The following is a 6,537-nucleotide window of genomic DNA, read 5'->3' as shown; positions in this document are numbered from 1 at the left end:
CCCTACACCACTTGATATGTTTTATTTTGTAAGAACCATATTTTTCCTTCAGAAAAATGAAATCTTTCCTACACTAAAAGATCCCACTTCTGCCTTTACACTACTGGATGGATAAAGCAACAATTACTCTCCTGCTGTATATGAAGCAGCTTCTTAATCTTAGTTACTGGTATAAATGAAGTCAGGGCAGAGTGCCACTTTTTAAGACTAAATCATTCAGAAAGGTAAAAGTTTTCATAGCTGAAGACTACTTTGTTAGATGCTATGAATGGACTCTGTTCTTATATATAAAGTCACTTAATGGAATCATAATCAGGATTTAATTTTCTAACTGCAGTGTTACTCAATGCCAAAAAATCCTGTCTGAGATGCAGCTTAGGGATACACTGGCAAAAACATAGTCCATCTTAATTTAAACAGAAAGCAGATTTTATGGTAAATTTTAAAACTTTAATTTAGTTAGCATAACCTCTGTTACTGCTTTGCACAAGGAGGGTAATCATTAATAAAAAATGTTTTCAAATTAAGAAGAAATGCTTTTACAGTTCTAGTTTTCCCATGACAGCTGGAATGGGCCAGAATCTGAAATGCCTATTCAAAGTTTAGGGATGTACACTGTAGCCGTGTTGGTCTAAAGGCAAAAGCAGTCACAGTTTTATTTGGGTTTTACTTATTCTTCAGCTGTTGATTTCAACCTAAAATTGCTTGAAGAAAAATTGAGGTCTAGATCCTCACAGATAGTACCTCCCACAGTTCCTATTCATTTACATTTTACAAATTAGTAACATTAATTCATCTTTATGTCTTTGGAGAAGTCACAGGCTTCAACAGAACCCTGTCAAAGTGACACTTTTAAATTATGAGCACAAGGTTTCAAATCAGAAACCACTGAATTTGCTTTTGAATGGTTTCACTTGATTTCTTTTTTAAATCATAACTTCATTAAAAAAGAAGACTAAGTCCTCAAAATCAGACAGCCTGTGCATGAATATGAAGTGAAAAATCTTAAGAGAGGGAAAGAAACATATTAATAGAGACATAAGCGACTACAAAGAGAGTTACTATGTTCAGTACTGATGGGTACCCTGACTTTACCTGGGTTATGGGAAACTCAGGTTCAAGCCCTGCATCAATGAATAAATATTTAGGCAAAATAGAGCAGGAGACATTCCCACCCTAAAGAGCCTGGATATCAGGTCATTGTGGAAGAGTTATCTTTAGTCTTAATCAGGCAGAGCAGGAACTCAAACCTTGGTGGCCCTCATCCCAAGTCACTACCCTACTATTCCCCAGCTATACTCGGACAGGCACCCCTTCACTGCCCAGAGAATGCATTCAGGACCCAAAAAGGCTTTCCTGTCAGAAGTGATACAGCTATTAATGCAAGAAATGTTGATTTAGACAAACTGTCATTAGCTGAAAGAAGAAATATCACTGACAAACTCCAACTCAAGTTAACTCTACTATCAACATCTGGATTCAAAGCAAAGAAATTAAGTCTCTCTCTTTAAAGAAGAACCCTCCCACCTCCCAATAGCCTGTTCTTCTATATAATATTTATAATAATTGTATACAATAATAAATAATATATAGTATTTTTTACTTTTAAAAAATATATAGTGTGCGGCATACTTTTTGCTTGTTTTAAAGAATAAAACACATTCCAAGCTCTTGAAAATACTTCTTGGCCTAGGAATAAATATATTCAGTTGTCAAAAAGACAGTTTGAAGTTTTACGATTCTAAGGATGCTGACATATGCTGTGAGGGAAATAGGGTCCCTTAAGACTATGAAATTTTTAGTTGAAAAACCTACTCCAATTTACACTGAACTCTCATTTATTTTCCTTAGTCCTCCTTTCCCATTTGTCTCTCTACTCAACATTTGCTCAAGTAATCTTTAATGCTGAAATGATTTACAGTGTTTTGTTTATGACATTTACTATGATGTTTTGGCTTTCCAAAGAAAATGACAGTGCAGCTCTAATCACTTCAGAAATCTTTTCCTAAAGAGTTTAATAATTTCACTTCTAAATGAGTTTGCTTCCATCCCCCAGAACAAAGTTTGGTATTTTCCATTTAGAAGGGATCTATTCTCCCTGCAGATTTGAGAGCAAAGGTGAAATTTGTGTGCAAGACTTCCATTAACACCAACCGAACTTTACTTGATAAATATCTCAAGCGCTAATAGGAAAACAGACCTTCAAAGCTAGAATATGGACAAAGGGACAGTCAGGGATTTAGAAACCTTTCAAACCTGGTTCATTAAGTCATTTCATATGCTGCAGTTTATTTAGAGTTTTAAAACATGAATCAATTCAAACTATAAATGGTCCAACAAATTCAACTCCCAATATAATACAAGAGTAAGTTTTCAGAATATAAAACAGCTGGCAGATCTTTACTGAATCAAAGCTGTTTATAAATGCAACACAGAATCTATTCAGCTAGATCTGACTGTTCTATGCTGCACATCACAGAGAATATCTAGTAAGAAGAGAGACTGTTTGCAGCAATCCCTCTATAAATTTAATTTTTAACATTTTCCTGGAACCTTGTTTCCACTTTTATAAACTCTGCCCTTCCAGAAAATCTCCACAAACTTCCAGCAATAAATGTAAAGTATTTGGGATCTGACTTAAAAATGTTTCTTTGTATTCATTTGGTTATTTGACTTTTGTAGCAAAGTGGATGCCTGTTGGTTATCTACTTAGTGCCCTCCCCGCTCCCTATTTTGTGCCCTCTGATAGCTGGACCTTGTATCAATTATGTTCATTTTCTTTTCTTCTCCCTCTTTTCTTTAAGACCCAAGAGGAATCTTCGTTAGAGCTGGGGGGATTATGATGGCAAACACTGTTTGTAGCTAATCTAGCCCTATATTTTTATCATAACTCATTTGTGGACACAGCTGATTTCGGTGAACATACGTGTTATTTTGCAGCATTTACCAAATAGCACATACAAACTGCAATGACAAATTTCAATCTACTGCTTATTCTCCACGTTATGTTCCTCATGGCATGTGGCAAATCACCAAAGTTGCATGGTAATATGATCCATGATGGTGTAGCAATTGTTTCTTTAAAGGAAGCTAATTAACGACAACTCCTCCAACAGACATGTTCAGCTATGAAAAATCAATGACAAAAAAATTACAAAAAATTTGCTTACATTTTCATATGTGCTCATCAGCTATCTCAATGTGCTTGAACAATATCTGATGTGATCCTACAAGTAAGAGCATGTCAGAATTATACACTTTTATTCACATTGTTGAAAAAAGGTTTGCACCTAAGACACAAAGGTGTTATAGCCTGTGTTTAATGAGACAAATATAGTTTGAGTGTACTCCACAATCAATGGATTGCTTAAAGAAATTACTGTTTCTCTTTTGAGATTTAGAGAAACTATAATGAAACTCTCATTTCAAACTGTACTGTGAAGCATTCATTCCAAAATCAAGCAATACACAAAAAGATCCTGCCCAGCTGCAGATCAGTATTCCCAAATGATGGACTGTAAAGCTAAATTTACTGAAGCTCACAAATATATTTTGCCTGTTCCCAGGACCAGGCAGTCTTTTTAGGGCTCTTGGCACAGAAATAAAATTTTAATTTGTTGTTAAACAGTGTTTATGGAGAAACAATGGAGCCAAAGATGCCAGAAAGCAATTTGTTATGAAATGCTGTCAGTGAAGTAGGATGTGACAGAGAATTTTACAAAGGGGAAAAATAGATTTTGAAAGGGTAAATTAAGAGTTGTTGTTTTGTTCCCTTCAGGCCAAAATCCTGAAACCCTACTTAATCAGCCCCCATTAAAATCAAACAGGAATTTTGCCAGAACGCAGACTGAATAATTACCAAAGCCCAGTAGTGCCAAATACTTTATAAAATTATATTTTACATACTTGTAAACTTAACTAGGTGTCCACAAGTTTTGTGGGATGAGGCCTTGTGTGACACCAGATTTAGATATTCTTAAATTAGTATCATTAAAACAAAACAAAACTAAGCATTCTTCGTGTTTTTGGCTACTTTCTAATTTCTATCTGCTAATTCTTTTTAAACAGGGTGAATAAAAGAAAGCTAGAAAAAGAGGCAGCAAGTTATAACTCTGTTTAAATCATATTCTATATATGTTCTAAAACATAAATCCCTTAAACTGAAAAAGGAGGTGAAGTCCAAGTTTTGTAGTTGAAATTATTATATTTACTTGAATACCAGATTACCCTGACTATAAGACAACCCCCCAAAATTAGATTCTATATCTAGAAAATGTAAAAATTTGTTATAATTTTCCAGATTTAGAATCTAATTATTGGAGGTTGACTTTGAATTTCTTCCCCTCCCACTGCTACAGCAGGGAAAATAAATTAGGGGAGGGCAGCCAGTTAGCCCCCTTGCCTTCCCCAACTTCTTCCCCTACACCTTACTTTGTAACTCTGCTCTCACTGAGCACATAGAAATGTGAGGCAAAATTTGAAAATCACTACAGGTGGCCATAGACTTAGTTATTCCATAAGTGATGTATTTTGCCTTTTTTGAAACTGCTACAAGTTTTATCAAGGGTAACTCCATAAACACACTTTTAAGCAGCACTTTTATACCCACTTATATAATACAAACTATACATGATATTGGTCAAAAGCCAAAAGGTTCATGATTTGCTGCATAGTTCATTGGGCTGGGCCCCAGTAAAGTCAACATTTAAAGACATGGTAACCCCAGCTCAGCACTGCTCAGTATGTGTATAAATTCCAGATACAACCACAAAGGATCCATGTGCTAGTTAGCCCCCCACTCATGACTGGAACCAAGTGTTCTTGTTACAAGTCCTGGGATCCTCCAAAAATGTACATGCAAGATGAAGCACAAGACAAACTGGTCCAGCTCCACCTCATGGAGGACAGGACAACATTAGTCATGTGCAGCACGCTGAGCAAGGGACAACAGAGGCATTCTGGCTCAACTGTTTGGGGCCCCATTTGATAATATTTGCCAGACATTTAAGGTTGGTGAAGAAACAGGAATCATTGGAAGTGAGAAAGAAGGTGCAGCTCAGATATGGGAGTAAAAAGGAACTTGAAATGTATGCAACATAGTGGCTCACCGTGACTTGAAAAAGGGTTGGCACTAAAGACGATTCAGCACATTAGGCACTACTATATATCTTATTCAGATAGGTTACACTGACTTATCCTTGTGGCAGGTTCCCATCAGCATATCAATTGTAGTAATTTTGGCACAAAAAAGAGGGTGCCAGTGCTGGGCTCTGGCCCTCCTGATGGTGGCTTGATATTGCAGTACCTCCAGGCTTGGCGCCAGTTTCCTGTAGAGGGAACACCCACCCATTTTTAAGGGCCAAAAAATGTTAAAAACAGGTTCCCATCAGCATTTTTGGCACCAGGGGAGGGTATCAGAGCTTGCTCTGGCCTCTCCAAGTGCCAGTCCCATATTGCAGTACCTTCAAACCTAGTGCTTATTCTCTCCTGGGGGAACAACTGTTTTTTAAGGGCCACACACACAAAAAAAGATGTGCTTTTGGCTAAGATCAAGCAAAACTGGGGGCATCTGAACCCTAAGTCCTCTGGCCCTGGGGCCTGTAGGATGTGTTCCTGGATTTGGGCAGTCGCAGGGAACCTCAGTGCTCTGCTCCTAGAGAGTGGAAACTGCCAGGGAGAGAGAGCCCTGGCAGGACATAGTGAGCACAGCTGTGGGTTGCTGGGAACAAGAGCCCTGAGGCAGTTCCCTGCCAGCAGCCAGAGAGGCAGGAGCTCCTGGAGTAATGGTGCAGGTAGAAGCCTAACAGCAGGTACCGCTTGACTGGAGTTGAGCAATGTTGTTGTAGCCAGGCGGCTTCCATTTGAGTTATAGCCAGGAGGCTCAAGTTTGTGTTTGCTGTTTGTTAAAACCGGTGGTTTGGGTGAGGCTATTAGGGGTTGGAGGAGGCCTCATAGGGGACTCACAGAGGAGTGTGAGGACCCCAGAGCCAGCGGGCGCAGCACATGGGGTACATAGACCCCGGCCCCAGAGAGGGGCATTTGAGAAGCCCCAGTGCGGGCATGGCGAGCCCCAAAGAGGGGGGGCATTATTGAGAAGCCCAAGTTGGGCACAGTGAGCCCCAGAAAGGGGGACCACATTGGGAAGCCCAAGTCTGGGCACTGGGAGCCCCTGATAGGGGTCCGCATTTATTTGGGAAGCCCAAGTTGGGCACAGTGAGCCCCAGGAAGGGGGCAACTACGGAGAAGCCCAAGTGGGGCATGGCGAGCCCCAGAGAGGGGGGTTGCATGATTGCGAAGCCCAAGTGGGGCACAGTGAGCCCCAGATAGGGGGGCAGTATTCGAAGGCCAAGGTGGGCGCACAGAGCCCCAGAAAGGGGGGCCAACTTATTGAGAGGCCCAAGTTGGGCATGGCGAGCCCCAGAAAGGGGGCCATCTTATCAAAACGCCCAAGTCAGGCACAGCGAGCCCCAGAAGGGGGGTCGCATGACCAAGAAGCCCAAGTTGGGCACAGCAAGCCCCAGAGAGGGGGCAGCACCA

The 6,537-nt window shown here is 40.1% G+C and overlaps 1 protein-coding gene across 2 annotated transcripts in view; it reads right to left on the bottom strand.

Annotated features, from left to right (window-relative positions):
* The window catches only part of ZPLD1 (zona pellucida like domain containing 1), a 47,566-nt gene that overhangs the window by 32,355 nt on the left and 8,674 nt on the right, over nucleotides 1–6,537 (bottom strand). Inside the window, exon 2 of one of the 2 annotated variants that reach the window (XM_006033905.2) lies at nucleotides 3,171–3,227. The exons of the other annotated variant lie outside the window; for it this stretch is intronic. The gene's annotated coding sequence lies outside the window, so the exon portion shown is untranslated. The remainder of the gene's footprint in view (nucleotides 1–3,170; nucleotides 3,228–6,537) is intronic. 2 annotated transcript variants of the gene reach the window in all.

This window comes from Alligator sinensis, unplaced genomic scaffold (assembly GCF_000455745.1).
Source record: "Alligator sinensis unplaced genomic scaffold, ASM45574v1 scaffold1230_1, whole genome shotgun sequence".
In the NCBI taxonomy this organism is placed as follows: domain Eukaryota; kingdom Metazoa; phylum Chordata; order Crocodylia; family Alligatoridae; genus Alligator; species Alligator sinensis.
The sequence above is the reverse complement of the archived record's forward strand: the minus strand, read 5'-3'. Positions and strand labels throughout refer to the sequence as shown.